Here is a 19,043-nt window from a genome sequence, read left to right as displayed (position 1 = left end):
TCAATCTTTCCCAGCATCAGGGTCTTTTCTAATGAGTCTGCTCTTCATGTCAGTGGCCAACCTACCTTTATCCACGCCTATCCTGCTTTGCTCTCCTGGTGTTTAAGAATCACCAAGGTCAATGATTCCACCCTGTGTCTTTGGGTACTCTTAGTCCATCCATGATCCAACCAAAGTGATGGTTCAAAGGCAGGAATTATATTCATTTTCCAGATGAAGAAGCTAAGATTCAGGGGTTGAGACACGAAGGCAAGTAACTAAGGGGACCATAGCCCATTTTGTCAAAGAGGATATCAGTGTATTGATCTGGCATCTTGCTGGTTATTGCTTTCCTTTCACTCTCAAGTGTCCCACTCTGGACAGTACATTCTTTGGGCACTCACTTTCTAGCGCGTCGCAGAGAAAGACCTGGCATGCAGATCAGTGTGACTGACTCCAAAAGTGGGGTTTTGTGTTATTTCAGGCTACCTCTTAACATTTCAGAATTATAAAGTTTAGAAGGAAGGGTTCTTCTTTGTCATCATTCATTCAGAAAACTTTTACTGAACACCTCTTATGTGACAGACACTGTGCTGGAGGATGTAACTAAAAAGTGAATAGGATCCAATTCCAAGTCGTCAGAAGCTCATGATTTACTAAGAAAACAGACCACCTATGAGAAGGTATTAGAGAAATATGAGTTACCTAGGATGAGGACTGATCTTTCAGCCCAGAAATAACAACTGGGCTGATCCTAGAGAATGAGAACATCTCCCCTACATGGGGCTCCTGCTCTTTTTCACACCACAGGGCACTGAGGAGAATCACCAGGTCATCATTCTGACTTACACATCAGTCACCAAGAGTTTCCCCCACAGTACACCCTCATCACCTACCTCTGGAGCTGCGACACACACCATGAAGACCTGGAGATGCGTTGTTCTGACCTCCCTTCAAGGACTCTTCCCCTACTTGCTGGAAGTACTGCCAGTGGGCAATCTTCAACCCCCAGATCCTCTAGGGGGCAGCCTGTGTGCAATGACCCATCCAGGTGGAGGCATAAAGGCCTGGCCAGTGGACATGTCAGGACAACCCTGAAAGGCCATCTTCACTCCAGAGCCCTCATTGGGTCAGCTAAGGTCATCTGACCCATGATCCAGCTTGTTTTTTTTTTCCCTTTGCTCTATCCAGTTGCGTCACTCTTAATTCCATGAGTGCTAATCCCAATGGCACCCCTAATAAACATCCCTACACTAAACTCCATCTGAGTCTATATCCCAAAGAACCAACCAGTAACATGTATCAAAAATATTCCAGAATTTGGGAAGAATTTTTATTTGAAAATTTCTGATTTTACACATACTTACAACATTTTAAAATCCCACAAATATAATATAAAAATGGTGGAAACAAGGACTTTGTATGTCAATATTTTAAACGTTTGGTTTAAAATTTCAAAAGAAAACTGTTACATTGAACCATAAGAAACTTCTAATTTTATGGGCTAATAAAGGTTGTCTGTTAGCAATTTTACATGGCTAATAAAAGAGAAAAATAGCTATTAGAATTTGGAGTTTAGAGAACATTACACTGATGAATAACACATGAATGAAATATATAATTAAAGAATCAAATTAATAATTGGAAAATACATAACACTATGATTATTGATCAGTACTCAGTACCAAAATTGTAGGCTACAGCTAAAGTGGGCCTTTAGATGGAATAAAAAAGTAAGTTTTATGTACGTGCATTAGTGGGGGAAAAAAGTTAAAAATTGATATGTTTCCAATTAAAGAATTTAGGGATAAAAACTCAAATGAAGAAAAATTGAAGGAATGGAAGAATATGATGAGCAAGAAAACATAAAACCAGATAGGATCAATAAGCACAGAATTTGATACTTTGAAAATTAATAGGAAAAAATCAAGCAAGATTATTCAAGGAAAAAAAACAAGGCTCAAAGAAAATTAAAAGGCAAAATAGAACCCAATTATAGCTACTGTAGATATTAAACACAAGATTTTATGAATAATTTTAAGCCAATCAAGCTGAAAACTTACATGAAACAGATGAATTCATAAAGAAATGAAACTTTCCAAAAATGACTGTAGAAATAATAAACTGAATGGTCTAAAATAATCACTAAAAATGAACTAGATGGTGATGGTTTCATGACACTGTGAATGTGGCTAATGCAGTGAATTGTATGTTAAAATGGTTATCATAGAAAATTTTGTGTTATAAATTTAAAAATGTAAAATATAGAATACAATACAATTCTCCATCTAGAAGACAGTGATCACCTCGAAGTGCTCCTATTTTGAGAAAGCATATTTTCTGTTCCTTCTGTTTTAGAACATATAATCAAATATCATCTTTATATATTTAAACCATATATCTTTTGAATTTGGGCAGAGGATACCTCTCTTTCCTATCTTACATAAACCAAAGTATATATATTTTTGTGTTTTTCTCTGTACTCTTTTAATCGGAGATATTTGTGTGCAATAATGGATCCTAGCACTGTTAAAGAAAGTGGTAAAACAAATGGTGACTTCACATGGTCTTCAAGTAAATAGAACCCCTGAAAAAATTGGAAAGAAATATGTAATTTTAGGAACAGTAAAAGACATCTGTGACAACTTTTTTTATATACCTTATAAAATGAGTTTTGGTTCTGGAGTCTCTCAAGGCACTAAAGCTGGTAGACAGCTTTTACTAGTGGATTTCAGCTCTGATTTGGATAAGAAAAAATTAGTATAATATATAAATAAAAATAGTAAATCATTTTGTTAGAGCTTGAAATCATTGGGTAAAATTGGAGAAAAGAAATCCAAATAAACTAATATCTATGTGTAAATATTTGGGACTAGTATAAAAAAAGCAAAAACTATTGGAAAAACACCTTTGGAACAGACTTGACATCATGGTAGAATCCCAGTGCTGACTCAATAATCATTAAGGCTGAGGGCTGTCCATTGGAAGCATTCATAACCACACGGCCACTGTGAGTAACATCTGGTTATTTCTTTTAGGTGTGTGCCTGAAGGGGAAAAAGAACAAATTAAAAAAAAATTGTTTAATAGGCTCCAGTTTCATCCACCAAAACCAATACAATATTGTAAAGTAATTAACCTCAAATTAAAATAAATAAATTAAAAAAATATTTAAAGCATTTTCAAGTCCTCCTTTCTAAGGCAACACATTTGGAATACATGAGGAAGATGTCCACATCTTCATATTAAACAATTACATAGCTAATGGATGCACAATTTAAAAAACTAGAGATGTACTTATTTGATGGAGGAAGTAGTCCTATTAGAATCCTCAGTGGGGCTGGGCTTAATGCCAAACAACCTGTAGATTCACTAGAGTTCTGATCATTCTAATTCACAGACATGCTTTGTTATTATAGTAAATCAAAAAGCAAAATCATTTTACTGACTCAAAACCTGCAGATAAAGTAAAAACAGAGTGACAAAAAGGCTAGGAAATCCAGCGTCTGCATGAGGGTTTCCTATTTTCACACATAAAATGAGCTCAATAAGTCTGGATGTTAGTATCTGGTTGTAATCCCTGTATTTTATAAACTTTGATTTATAAGCATTGAAGTGCTAGAGATACATATATAGATATAGATATATAGATATATATTGATATATATATATGAAATATATTGATATATATAGAAATGTGATCTGTGAATAGTTGGTCCCAAGAATGAAAGGAGAATCTAAAGTTTTAACAATGACTCAACCAAGCAACTTCTCTAAAATGTAAGATGATACCCAAAATAGGACAGTTCCTTGCCAGCTTGATTTCTTGAATTCTACCAATTTCTAGCTGAACTAGAAGAGATATAGGTTTTCTGATAAATGTATAATCAGAACACAAAGGAAAAGTTATGCTGTCAAGTTTCACTGTTTCACAATCATCACTTTTTAGTAGCTGTATTGTATCTCAGTTTCTTGACAGATGCACATAACAAAATGAAATAATGTCAAGACTTGTGAGCTCTTATCTCTAAAAGTGTCTGGGTGAAGAACAGACTTAAAAAGTAATTTTTTTCCCCAAAGAATAATGTGAAAACTTTTGTCTTTAAAGCAGAAAATGTACCATCTATGTGAGACTCATTCTTATCATATGATTCCAGATCTATTTTATAAAAGATGACTCAAAGTTCATTTGTGGATGTTGTCAACAAAGCTATCATGAGGGACAATGGACTTCATACATGAATACAAAAGTTCTGAGACCCCTACCTTTGTATTAAGTGTACTTTGTTTTCCTCTTGTTGCTTGCATACTTGCCAAAACAGCACTGCATATGAAATGCTATATATTAAAAGGACACTTAAGGAGAAAAATAAAATTCTCCAAAAGTACTTGGACTCCACTGGGTGAAATCTGAGACTATTTTGATTCAAAATACAAGGATTTAAAAGTCAGGCTTTTGGGGGCTAATTGCATATCATCTCTTTCCTCCATATTTTTAAACTAGCCATGCTTGTATGATTATATATTTATATATTATCTCTGTGAAACTAAAAACAGCCAAAAGAACACATGGAAATATAATTCATTTTTTCTTGCTTGACAGGCCTCCCAAACTTAGCTGGCTCCTTTCCCTATAGCCCTTCTTAACATAATTTTTTATTTAAAAAAATGTTATTAGCAGCAACTTTTAACCAAAATGATCTTCACTTCATGGGCTAAAATACTTGAAACTAAATAATGAAAAGAAGCTTCCTGTGTATAAAATCCTTGATTTGATCTTCCTCTCTCCCATCTGTTGTCCTGGTGTAGACCACACTCTGGTTGACAGCAGGAGTGAGAGAAGGCATCTTTTTCAAGAGCAGGTTATGAAGGGAGTTGAGGTGACTGAACACTTGTTAGCAGCGGCCTCATGGATGGACTGAGCCTGGGATGGAATAGCCCAGCCTCACCTCTCTCTCTCCTGGGACAACTGCTCACCCTGGAAAGATCACTTAAGCTCACTCTGCACCAGCTGCCTGATTTGTGAAACAAGACAGTGACCTACCTCATAGGAACTAAGTGATGGCTACAAACTGTAGGCTGAAAACAGGCTGAGATAAGTGTTGGGTGTGATTACGATGCTGCTCAGAGATGTGGCGCCTTAGTCCACTGAAAGTGGTAATATCACATGATTTATAGGATGAAAGCAAAACATCTGGGAAGCCCTTTTGTTAATCATTTGATTTTATCTTTACAGAAGCCCAGAGTAGAAGTTAAGACACAATTAATTCACTTAATATGGTAAAAGATTACTAACACTTTCTAACCTGTGACTTTAAGAAGTCATTTAGGCTCTCCTACCTCAGTTTCTCTATCTAAAGGAAAATACTGCCAGCTTAGCATGGTTGTGAAGATTAAAAGAGATGATGTCAAAAAAGTTCAAATTCAAGGCAAGCAGAACAAAAGACCAATGAGTATTGGTTTTCTTGAGTCATTAATGATTAAGAAAATCCAGTTCAAAACTATAATGAGGTATCACCTCACACTGGTCAGAATGGGCATCATTTAGAAGTCTACAAATAATAAATGCTGAAGAGGATATGGAAAAAATGGTACCTCCTTATATTGTTGATATGATTACAAATTGGTGCAGTCACAGTATGGAATTGCAGAACAGTAATTCCATCTGAAAATTCCAGTTGGCAGAACAGTATGGAAATTCCTCAAAAAAAACTAAAAATAGAGTTTCCATATTATCCAGCTATCCCACTCCTAGGAATATCCCCAGACAAAACTATAATTCAAAAAGATACATGCATCCCTGTGTTCATAGCAGCAGTACTAAGAATAGCCAAGATGTGAAAGCAACCTAAATGCCTGCTTGTGGATGAACAGATAAAGAAATGCAGTATGTGTATATACATATACATACATCTTCTTTATCTATTCATTCATCTAGGTTTGTGATACATACACATACATCGTTAATGATGTTGAGCATCTTTTCACTTGGTTGTTGGCCATCTGTACGTCTTCTTTGAAGAAATGTCTGTTTAGTTCTTATGCCCATTTTTTATTGAGTTGTATGTTGTTGTTGTTGTTGTTGTTGTTGTTTATGAGTTGTAAGAACTTTTTCATATATTTTGGAAATTAAGCTGTTGTCAGTCTCATCGTTTACAACTATTTTCTTCCACTCCATGATCTTCCCTGGTGGCTCAGATGGTAAAGCGTCTGCCTACAATGCCTACCATGTGGGAGACTGGGGTTCAGTCCCTGGGTTGGGAAGATCTCCTGGAGAAGGAAATGGCAACCCACCCCAATATTCTTGCCTGGAAAATCCCATGGATGGTGAAACCTGGTAGGCTACCGTCCATGGGGTCACAAAGAGTCGGACACAACTGAGCGAATTCACTTCACTTCACTTCTCCCACTCCATAGATTGTCTTTTCACTTTGTTTATGGTTTCCTTTGCTCTGCAAAAGCTTTTAAGTTGCTTAGGTCTCACTTTTTTACTTTCGCTTTGCTTCCATTACTCTAGGTTAAATTTCCCATCTTTAAAGCAAGTCTAACTTTGTGTTCAGTCTTCCCAGGTGGTGCTAATGATAAAGAATCCGCCTGCCAATACAGGAGCCTCAGGAGATGTGGGTTCAATCCTTGAGTCTGGAAAATTCCCCTGGAGAAGGAAATTGTAATCCACTCCAGTAGTCTTGCCTGGAAAATTCCATAGACAGAGGAGCCTGGCAAATTACAGTCCCTGGTGTTGCAAAGAGTCAGACACAACTGAAGCAACTTAATAAGCATGCAACTTTATAAGCATGCAACTTTGTGTACATATTGGCGGGTATATTATCAAAGTGAAGAGTACTGGAGAGTTAAGATTTCTGCTTTTCGATTAATTGAATAGTCAATTTTCTCTCCCTTTATCCTCTCAGAAATCACCCTAAACAGCAAGGATATTCAAAGATAAAAATAAGGGCAATCCTTGATGAAATCAGGAGTCATTTGAAACTTCAAAAGACAAACAGATCTCAACAGGCTGCCTTAGGCAACAGGATCCAATCAGCTGTGGCAGGACAGACAGAAGCTACCTAAGGGAAATAGATCTCAGCTATCATGAGTGAGCAGTTCTCCAACTAACTGGTGAATTTTAAGGTATTTCAATGAGGCAGCATAAAAAAAAAAAAAAAAACACTGTGTTTGTGTGAAGCATATACACTGTCAAGGACCTTGGAGAAGAGAAATTCTGAAATACAAGCATCGCTGTAACCACCCATCTCTGAAGGCTAGAGAATATTCCTTCTCAATTTCTCTCTAGTTTGCTCATCCTCTCTCTCTCTCCCTCTTTTGGTTGTAAGAAGCTTCTGTGCTAAATAGAGAGAATCCCCTCTAGCTGGAAGTGATACCTTGAAAATATTAATTCATGACCTAGAAAAAATCACTTAATCCAAAGGAGAGTAGAAGGAATAACAATAATAATAAAGTAGTATAGGATCTATAAAATACACAAATAATGTGCTCCCTGGACCAGCTCTCTGATCTTAGATGAGCCCTTGACACAATCACTTCATCCATGATGTGGGATTAAGAAAAATAGACCATCGTGAGAATAAAGTGAAATTATACATGTAAGTGAAAGTGAAGTTGCTCAGTTGTGTCTGGCTCTTTGCAACCCCGTGAACTGTAGCCCACCAGGCTCCTCCATCCATGGGATTCTCCAGGCAAGAATACTGGAGTGGGTTGCCATTTCCTTCTCCAGGGGAATCTTCCTGACCCTGGTCTCCTGCATTGCAGGCAGACGCTTTAACCTCTGAGCCACCAGGGAAAGATTCATACATGTAAGAACTGTGTAAAATAAATTATAAAGAACTAACAAATAGCCAGACATAACTGAGTGACTGAACAACAAAAACACACAAAATGTAGTTTGTGTGTTTTTCCTGGAGAAGGAAATGGCAACCCACTGCAGTATTCTTGCCTGGAGAACCCCATGAACAGTATGAAAGAGTAAAAAGTATGACACCAGAAGATAAGCCCCTCAGTTTGGAAGCTGCCCAATAAGCTACTAGGGAAAAGGGGAAGACAACTGTGAATAGTTCCAGAAAGAATGGAGCACTGGGCCAAAGTAGAAATGATGCTCAGTAGTGGATGCATCTGCTGGGGAAAGTGAAGCTTGATGCTATAAAGAACAATATTGCATAGGAACCTGGAATGTTAGGTCCATAAATCAAGGTAAATTCAAAGTGGTCAAACAGGAGATGGCAAGAGTGAACATCAACATTTTAGAAGTCAGTGAACTAAACTGGAAAGAAACAGGTGAATCTAACTCAGATGACCATTATATCTACAACTGTGGACAAGAAGCTCTTAGAAGAAATAGAGTAGCCCTCATGTTCAACAAAAGAGTCCAAAATGAAGTACTTGGGTGTAATCTCAAAAATAACAGAATGATCTTGATTCATTTCCAAAGCAAACCATTCACCACGTAATCCAAGTCTATGACCTAACCACTGATGCCAAAGAACCTGAAGCTGACTGGTTCTATGAAGACCTACAAGACCTAGAAATAACATTTATATATATATATCCTTTTCATCATAGGGGATTGGAATGCAAAGATAGGAAGTCAGTTCAGTTCAGTCACTCAGTCGTGTCCGACTCTTGATTCGCATGAATCGCAGCATGCCAGGCCTCCCTGTCCATCACGAACTCCCAGAGTTCACTCAGACTCATGCCCATTGAGACAGTGATGCCATCCAGCCATCTCATCCTCTGTTGTTCCCTTCTCCTCCTGCCCCCAATCTCTCCCAGCATCAAAGTCTTTTCCAATGAGTCAACTCTTCGCATGAGGTGGCCAAAGTACTGGAGTTTCAACTTCAGCATCATTCCTTCCAAATAAATTCCATGGCTGATCTCCTTCAGAATGGACTGGTTGGATCTCCTTGCTGTCCAGGGGACTCTCAAGAGTCTTTTCCAACACCACAGTTCAAAAGCATCAATTCTTTGGCGTCATCCTTCTTCACAGTCCAACTCTCACATCCATACATGACCACAGGAAAAACCATAGCCTTGACTAGACGGACCTTAGTCGGCAAAGTAATGTCTCTGCTTTTGAATATGCTATCTAGGTTGGTCATCACTTTTCTTCCAAGGAGTAAGCGTCTTTTAGTTTCATGGCTGCAGTCACCATCTGCAGTGATTTTGGGGCCCAGAAAAATAACGTCTGACACTGTTTCCACTGTTTCCCCATTATTTCCCATGAAGTAATGGGACCGGATGCCATGCTTTTCGTTTTCTGAATGTTGAGCTTTAAGCCTACTTTTTCACTCTCCTCTTTCACGTTCATCAAGAGGCTTTTTAGCTCCTCTTCACTTTCTGCCATAAGGGTGGTGTCGTCTGCATATCTGAGGTTATTGACATTTCTCCCGGCAATTTTGATTCCAGCTTGTGTTTCTTCCAGTCCAGCATTTCTCATGATGTACTCTGCATAGAAGTTAAATAAGCAGAGTGACAATATACAGCCTTGACGTACTCCTTTTCCTATTTGGAACCAGTCTGTTGTTCCATGTCCAGTTCTAACTGTTGCTTCCTGACCTGCATACAGATTTCTCAAGAGGCAGGTCAGGTGGTCTGATATTCCCATCTCTCTCAGAATTTTCCACAGTTTATTGTGATCCACACAGTCAAAGGCTTTGGCATAGTCAATGAAGAAAAAATAGATGTTTTTCTGGAACTCTCTTGCTTTTTCCATGATCCAGCAGATGTCGGCAATTTGATCTCTGGTTCCTCTGCCTTTTCTAAAACCAGCTTGAACATCAGGAAGTTCACAATTCACGTATTGCTGAAGCCTGGCATGGAGAATTTTGAGCATTACTTTACTAGCGTGTGAGATGAGTGCAATTGTGCGGTAGTTTGAGCATTCTTTGGCATTGCCTTTCTTTGACATTGGAATGAAAACTGATCTTTTCCTGTCCTGCGGCCACTGCTGAGTTTTCCAAATTTGCTGGCATATTGAGTGTAGCACTTTCAGAAGAGATATGTAAAGTAATAGGCAAGTTTGGCCTTGGAGTACAAAATGAAGCAGGACAAAGGCTAACAAAGTTTTGACAAGAGAACATATTGGTCATAGCAAGCACCCTTCTCCAACAGCCCAACAGATGACTGTGCAACATGGACATCACCAGCTGGTCAAAATTGAAATCAGATTGATTATGTTCTTTGCAGCCAGAGATGGAGAAACTATACTGTCAGCAAAACAAGAACTGGAGGTGACTATGACTCAGGTCATCAGCTGCCTATTGCAAAATTCAAACTTAAATAGAAGGAAGTAGAGAAAATCACTAGGCAATTCAGCTATGACCTCAGTCAAATCTGTTATAATTGTACAGTGGAGGTAATGAATAGATTCAAAGGATAAGATCTGGTAGACAGAGTGTCTCAAGAACTATAAATGGAGGTTTGTAACTGTGTATGGGAAGCAGTGATCTAAACCAACCCAAACAAAAAGAAATGCAAGAAGGCAAAGTGGTTGTCTGAGGAGGCTTCACAAATAGCCAAGGAAAGAAGACAAGAAAAAGGCAAAGGAGAAAGGGAAAGATATACCCAACTGAATGCAGAGTTTCCACAGAATAACAAGGAGAGAAAAGGTCTTAAATGAACAATGCAAAGAAATGGAGAAAAAGAACAGAATGGGAAAGACTAGAGATCTCTTCAAGAAAATTGGAGCTATCAAGGGAACATTTTATGCAAGGATGGGCATGATAAAGGACAGAAAACTCAAGGACCTAACAGAAGCAGGAGATTAAGAAGAAGTAGCAAGAATACACATAAGACCTATACAAGGAAGGTCTTAACAATCCAGATAACCACAATGGTGTGGTCACTCACCTAGAACTGGATATCCTGGAGTGTGAAGTCCGTGGGATTTAGGAAACATTACAATGACCAAAACCAGTGAAGATGATGGACTTTCAGCTGAGCTATTTAAAATCTTAAAAGATACTGCTGCTAAAGTGCTGCACTCAATAGGGCAAATTTGGAAAACAACAGTTGCCACAGACTGGAAAAGGTGAATTTTCATTCTAATGCCAAAGAAGAGTAATGCCAAAGAATGTTCAAATTACTGCACAGTTGCGCTCATTTCCCATGCTAGCAAGGTTATGCTCCAAATCCTTCAAGCTAGGCTTCTGCAGTACATGAACCAAGAACTTACAGACATACAAGATGGGTTTAGAAAAGGCAGAGGAACCAGCGATCAAATTGCCAACATTTGTTAGATCATGGAGAAAGCAAGGGAGTTCCAGTAAAACATCTACTTCTGCTTCACTGACTACACTAAAGCCTTTGACTGTGTGCATCACAACAAACTGTAGAAACTTCTTTAAGAGATGGAAGTACGAGTCCAGTTTACCTGTCTCCTAAGAAACTTGTTTGCAGGTCAAGAAGCAACAGTTAGAAGCAGACATGGAAAAATGGACTGGTTCAAAACTGGGAAAGGGGTACATCAAAACTGTATATTGTCACTCTGTTTATTTAACTTAAATGCAGAGTACATCATGTGAAATGCCAGGTTGGGTGAGTCACATACTGGAATCAAGAATGCCAGGAGAAATAACAACAATCTCACATAGGCAAATGATACCATTCTAATGGCAGTAAGTGGAGAGAAGCTAAAAGAGCCTCTTGGTGAGGGTGAAAAAGGAGAGTCAAATGCTAGATTGCCACTCAACATTAAAAACAGTAAGATAATCACATCCTGTCCCATCACTTCATTACAAATAGACAGGGTGAAAGTGGAAGCAGTGACAGATTTTATTTTCTTGGGCTCCAAAATCACTGCAGACAATGACTACAGTCAAGAAATTAAAAGACGCTTGCTGCTTGGAAGGAAAGCTATGACAATTCTAGACAGCATGTGGAAAAGCAGAGACATCACTTTGCCCACAGAAGTCCATAGAGTCAAAGTGATAGCTTTTCCAATTGTCATGTATGGATGTAAGAGTTAGTCCATAAAGAAGGCTGAGGCCTAAAGAATTAATGCTTTTGAATTGTGGTGCTGGAGAAGACCTTAGAGAGCTCCTTGGCGTGCAAAGAGATTAAACTAATCAATCATAAAGGAAATCAATCCTGAATATTCATTGGAAAGACTGATGTTGAAGCTGAAGCTCCAATACTTTGGCCACCTGATGTGAAGATCCAACTCTTTGGAAAAGATTGATGCTGGGAAAGATTGAAAGCAAAAGGAGAAGAGAGTGGCAGAGTATGAGACGGTTAGATAGCATCACCGACTGAATGGATTCAGCAAACTCCAGGAGATAGTGGAGGACAGAGGAGCCTGGCATGCTATAGTCTATGGCGTCACAAAGAGTCAGACATAACCTAGCAACTGAACAACAACAACACACAAATGTAGCTTACCAATAAATATTGTTAAATTAGTTGCAAGACTGTTAGACCAGGAATCAACAAGCTTTCTAATTCTGTGACCTATGCCCCTTTTTATACGAATATTACACTTGATTTGAAACACTTACTGAAAGAACAGATTTCTAATTCTGTGTCTGCTATAAACTAGCATAACATTAATTACATGTATAGAGCCACTATATATATGACTTTTGTGGGCAAAATGATGTCTCTGTTTTTCCATATGCTGTCTAGGTTTGTCATATCTTTCCTTCCAAGGAGCAAGCATCTTTTAATTTCCTGGCTGTAGTCACTGTCCACAGTGATTTTGGAGCCTAAGAAAATAAAATCTGTCACTGCTTCCACTTTTACTCTTTCTATTTGCAATGAAGTGATGGGACAAGATGCCATGATCTTAGTGTTTTTAATGCTGAGTGGCAATGTATATAGTTATGTATATAGAGTCACCTTCCTTTTAAGGGACTTCCTCATTACTAAGTAAGGGTTTTGAAGCTAATATCTTATGTTATCTGGACCCATCTAGAATTCAGTAATCTATTTCTCACTACTCAAAGTTTGATTATATGTAATGATAACACATTTTTAAATTGAGGATTTTGACACATAGTTGGGGATATATCTCTCTGATGTGAAATGCCTAAGTTGAAAAGAACAAAAGGGTTTGTGGGATTTCTGGCTACTTTGTGACTAGGTTTACAGGGAATCACAAATGCTTGTCATGTCTTGGGAGGGAAGCTCTGAATGAGAGACACTACAGTGGATGAAAGTGCTCTGTGGATTTCAGGCATAGAAAAATATAGGGCTCCAAGTGCAGTTTCCCTTCCCTTATATTTGCATACAATGTAAGTACTTCTGAAAAGCTCAGAACACAATCTTTGTTGTCAGAAATCTAGGCTTGAACAAGCCAACTTTGTCAACTTTTTCAACAGCTCTGTGATCATGGACAATTTCCTACCCTATGAACAGTGGAAAGTACAGATCTTGTACTAAAGAGGACGAATAAGAAGAAACAGTGACAGAGGGAACTTAAGCTATTTTCTGTTTACTTTTATTTTTTTTAGGCTATCATGTCAGTTATCACACTTGTACAGTGAGTTACTATCACCTCACCTTTGCTAGAAAGATACTACTTGACCCGTGTGTTACTCTTTGAGCACCTTTCTCACATCATATACAGTGCTTAGTGCTCTCACACATCTCATCTGTGAGAAAATGCTTTGTATACCTTTAAACACCATCCAGACTATAGAATTAAGGTATTGTTAATTCATGAGTTATTCTGATGACAACTTCCATCTTCCAGAAGATACAGGAAGCATTCGGTGGTAACTGGAACTAATTGTTTGTTTTGGAAGTTGAAACTGAACTTTACTGGTGGGACACAAATTTAAAATCAGAGCAGACATTTGAGGAACAAGTCACTGCATACAATATTAAAGAGTAGAAATGCAATTGTAGAGGCATTTCACACACAGAAAATAATAAAGCAAAGACTGAGCAAGCAGACAGTATCATCACAGGAAAGGAGAGCTCTAGAGTGCTAAATAGAGGTTTTGGTAGAGCAAATAGAGCAATGCTATAACTGGACGTAATGCTAAAAACAAAGACTTATGGAGAAAATGATATTAGTATCATGTAGGATATTTCTTCACAAATTAGAAAACAAAGGTGACCTACACTTTTCCCCAGTAGATCTTTCTAGATCCAATGAACAATATTACACCTTTCTCCCCTCCAACTCTCAAATTTCCTAGCTGTTCCTTGATAGCACTTACATCCAAAATGTACCAATAGCCAAAACAATCTTGAGAAAGAAGAATGTAACTGGAGGAATCAACCTTCCTGACTTCAGACTATAAAGCTAAAATCATCAGACAGCGTAGTACTGGAACAAAAACTGAAATGCTGACCAGCGGAACAAGATAGAAAGCCCAGAGATACACCCAGGCACCTGTGGGCATGTTATCTTTAACAAAGGAGATAAGAACATACAATGGAGAAAAGACAGTTTCTTCAATAAATGGTGCTGGGAAAACTGGACATCTATGTATAAAAGAATGAAAACAGAACACTCCCTAACACCATACATAAAAAGAAACTCAGCATGGATTAAAGACCCAAATGTAGGACCAGAAACTATAAAAACTCATAGAGGAAAACATAGGCAGGACATACTATGACAAGATCCTCTATGACCTGCCTCTTAGAGTTATGGAAATAAAAGCAAAAGTAAACAAATGGCACCTACTTAAAAGCTTTTGCACAGTGAAGCAAACTATAAGCAAGGTGAAAAGTTAACCCTCAGAATCGTAGAAAATAATAGCAAATGAAACGATTAACAAAGAATTATCCTCCAAAATATATAAGCAGCTCATTCAGCTCAATAACAAAAAAAATAAACTACCCAATCAAAAATTGTGCAGAAAACCTAAACAGACACTTCTCCAAAGAAGATATGCAAATGGCTAATAAACATATGAAGAGATGCTTAACATCTCTCATTATTAGAGAAATGCAAATCAAAAGTACAATGAGGTATCACATCACACTGTTCAGAATGGCCATCATCAAAAAATCTACAAACAAATGCTGGAGAGAGTGTGAACCAAAGGGAACTCTCTTGCACTCTCGGTGGGAATGTAAACTGATACAACCACTAAGGAGAACAGTATGGAGAGTCCTCAAAAACTAGGAATAAACTACCATATGACCCAACAATCCTGGGTATATAACCTGAGGTACGGTTTCATCATTGAAAAAGACACATGTACCCCAATGTTCACTGCAGCACTATTTACAATAGCTAGGACATGCAAGCAACCTAGATGTCCATCAGTGGATGAATGGATACAGGGGTTGTGATGGTACATATACACAATATTACTCAGCCATAAAAAGGAATGCATTTGACTCAGTTCTAATGAGGTGGATGAACCAAGAACATATTAAACAGAATGAAGTAAGTCAGAAAGAGGAAAACAAATATCATATATTAGCGCATATATATGGAATCTAGAAAGATGGTATTGATAAACGTATCTGCAGAGCAGCAATGGAGACGCAGACATAGCCAATGGAAATTTGCAGTAAGATGCAGGGAGCTCAAATTCGCTGCTCTGTGACAATTTAGCAGGATGGAATGTGGTGGGAGGTGGGAGGGAGACTCAAGAGAGGGGGGAACATAGGCATACCTATGGCTGATTCATGTTGATATACAGCAGAAATCAAGACAATATTTTAAAGCAATTTTTATCCAATTAAAAATAAATTTAAATTTGAAAAAGTGTACTGAGCACCTATCAGAAAGAAATGTAAAGGATCTGCCGAGTGTTCTATGCTCTGTAAGAATCTAAAGCCAGAGTCCAACCACCGGACTCTGCAATACAAAATCTTTCTCATGCACACATGATGGCACACATTTTGACCCCGCCCCAGCACTGCTGCAGATTCTCAGCAGACCTGCCTTCAACTTACACAGTATTTTTAAGACTCAGTCATGATGCTTAGTCACCAGAGGCTTCTGATTGAAAAGAGCACAGAGTGCTTGTTACCAGATGACTGGTGGAGATCAGGCAACGAGTGTGAATCCTGGAGACAAATTTCAATTAAACTCCTTGCAGCAGCCTCACCTGTTTGGCTCTTTCAGTGAGGGCAGTGGCCTCAGCCTCACCTAGTTGTTGCACCACCTTATAAAATAGGCTCTCACTGTTTTGTAGCAAATCATGTGGTGGACTATATTCTTTCACTGTCCCTGAATCCAAAACCTGTTAATCAGCAGAAAGAAACCCATTAGCAGCATGCAATGTATCGCAGTAATATACTGTAATTTGGACAATATTTTAGAAAGGGACAGGAGGATAAAAATGGAGAGAATCTATTTAGGTGGTAGGCGTTGTGGTGTATAAAAGGTTTGATTACCTTGTTTTACCAGGAAAAGTCCTAATGAAACTGTGCAACCTCAGATTGGGACTTGAACCCATGGTCTTTTAATTAGAATCACTCACCTGGTGTCTGGACATACTGAAGTTCCGGTGCTTTATGTCTTAACTCAGAAAGAATTCAGGAAGAGACAAAGTGATAGGTAAGAAGTGGATTTATTTAGAGAGATACAGATTCTATTGTATCTCTATTGTATACTTGATAAGAATGTGTTCCAATAAAACACTTATTAATCAAAAACTTCACTCTCAATACTTATATGGTATGGAAGACTTAGAATATGTTCTAGAATATTGGTCCACAGATTTCTTCTTCACCTTATGGTAGCAAGAATCACAAAATATTAGGAAAATTACCTTCTTACAGTGTTTTCATGACTGATTCTTCTATTTCAGCTAAATTTTATTGAGTCCTCATTTTCAAAGAATTCACTGATTTAGCTATTACTATGTTTTGTTTCCCCAGAGAAGGAAATGACAGCCCACTCCAGTATTCTTGCCTGGAAAATCCCATGGACAAAGGCGCCTGTCAGGCCACAGTCCATAGGGTCAAAAGAGCTGGACATGACTGAGCGACTGAACACACACATATAAAATCTATAAATAGACTGTAGGCACTCTCAAAATGCAAGAATGGTTATGGCAGAAACACATTCAAGGGACAGAGTGTGGATTGTCTCAGAAAGTGAGAGACCCTGAAATATGGTGGGATTCGTTTTAATGGTCTGGTTAATTTTATAAGCTAATGAGCGGAAGGATTATTTCAACTATTTTGGAAACTGGCAGGGATATGCAGAAACTGGGCAACCACCCACCTTTTTTGCCTTTTATGATCAGCTTTGTAACTGCCATAGCACCTGTGGGTGTGTCAGTTATTACTAGCATACTAATGTATTACAATGAGCATATAATGAGGTCAAGGTCTACTAAAAGTTAAACCCTCCGCCATCTTGTACCTAGTTGGTTCTGACCAGTTTATGCCATATCCTCAAAGGCTACCTCAGTCTTTTAAAGGTTGTGGCCTGTCCCCTTCCCTCTGTTCCGCTACTCTGACCTTGTATTATTATATATTAGAGGAAAGGAAGAAAATAAAAGCTTTAGACTATGATTAGGGGCACTCAGCAGTCTGTAGCATTTTATATTCGCCAAGGGCATTGAGGGTTAATATCATTAATTAGCATTTTTAGCTCAGACTCTGAGTTTTGAGGGCTATTTATACAGGCATTCAAAGCTTAGAGATTTCTTGATTCAAAGAATAAAACTCAATGTAGCTAAAAAGGGGACTCTCCTTGTGGCTCAGAGGGTAAAGCATCTGTCTGCAATGCAGGAGACCTGGGTTCAATCCCTGGGTCAGAAAGATCCCCTGGAGAAGGAAATGGCAACCCACTCCAGTACTCTTGCCTGGAGAATCCCATGGAGGGAGAAGCCTGGTAGACTACAGTCCATAGGATCACAAAGAGTCAGACACAACTGAGAGACTTCATTTCCTTTCTTTCTAAGCCAGAAAGCAAGTTTATGTCATATAAATCAGATGGCAATGATCTGATAGCAAATTAATTGTCAAGTTGTTTTGATAGAACCTGAGCAATATTTGGGGAAAAAATATTTCTGATATTTCTTTACAGTCCTGGAATATGTCAACTGCTAAAAGAGCATTCAGATAATAACAATGGTGTGATCGCTCACCTAGAGCCAGACATCCTAGAATGTGAACTCAAGTGGGCCTTGGGAAGCATCACTAAGAACAAAGCTAGTGGAGGTGATGGAATTCCAGTTGAGCTATTTCAAATCCTGAAAGATGATGCTGTGAAAGTGCTGCACTCAATATGCCAGCAAATTTGGAAAACTCAGCAGTGGCCACAGAACTGGAAAAGGTCAGTTTTCATTCCAATCCCAAAGAAGGGCAATGCCAAAGAATGCTCAGACTACCACACAATTGCACTCACCTAACATGCTAGCAAAGTAATGCTCAAAATTTTCCAAGCCAGGCTTCAATAGTATGTAAACCGTGAACCTCCAGATGTTCAAGCTGGACTTAGAAAAGGCAGTGGAACCAGAGATCAAATTGTCAACATTCAATAGATCATCAAAAAAGCAAGAGTGTGTCAGCAAAACATCTACTTCTGCTTTATTGACTATGCCAACGCCTTTGACTGTATGGATCACAACAAACTGTGGAAAATTCTGAAATAAATGGGAATACCAGACCACCTGACCAGCCTCCTGAGAAATCTGTATGCAGATTTTTATGCGGTTTTAAGAAAATTAAATGTGCATTAATATTTTTTACACCATGAAGGTCAGGAGGCAACAGTTAGAACTGGACATAGAACAACAGACTGGTTCCAAATCGGGAAAGGAGTACGTCAAGGCTGTATATTGTCATCCTGCTTATTTAACTTATATGCAAAGTACATCATGAGAAACTCTGGGCTGGAATATGCACAAGCTGGAATCAAGATTGTCGGGAGAAATATCAATAACCTCAGATATGCAGATGACACCACCCTTATGGCAGAAAGTGAAGAAGAACTAAACAGCCTCTTGATGAAAGTGGAAGAGGAGAGTGCAAAAGGTGGCTTAAAACTCAACATTCAGAAAACTGGTCCCATGGCATCTGGTCTCATCACTTCATGTCAGATAGATGGGGAAACAGTGGAAACAGTGGCTGACTTTATTTTTCTGGGCCTCAAAGTCACTGCAGATGGTGACTGCAGCCATGGAA

The 19,043-nt window shown here is 38.4% G+C and overlaps 1 long non-coding RNA gene across 1 annotated transcript; it reads right to left on the bottom strand.

The window, feature by feature from the left end:
- Nucleotides 1-1,297: 1,297 nt before the first annotated feature.
- On the bottom strand, nucleotides 1,298-16,145 carry LOC108634521. Its single transcript, XR_001917645.1, has 2 exons — nucleotides 16,010-16,145; nucleotides 1,298-3,025 (listed from the first exon to the last, which is right to left on the bottom strand). It is a non-coding gene; the product is annotated as an uncharacterized LOC108634521 (long non-coding RNA).
- Between the last annotated feature and the right edge of the window lie 2,898 nt (nucleotides 16,146-19,043).

The sequence above is a fragment of the Capra hircus genome, unplaced genomic scaffold, assembly GCF_001704415.2.
Source record: "Capra hircus breed San Clemente unplaced genomic scaffold, ASM170441v1, whole genome shotgun sequence".
NCBI classification, from domain to species: Eukaryota; Metazoa; Chordata; class Mammalia; order Artiodactyla; family Bovidae; genus Capra; species Capra hircus.
The sequence above is the reverse complement of the archived record's forward strand: the minus strand, read 5'-3'. Positions and strand labels throughout refer to the sequence as shown.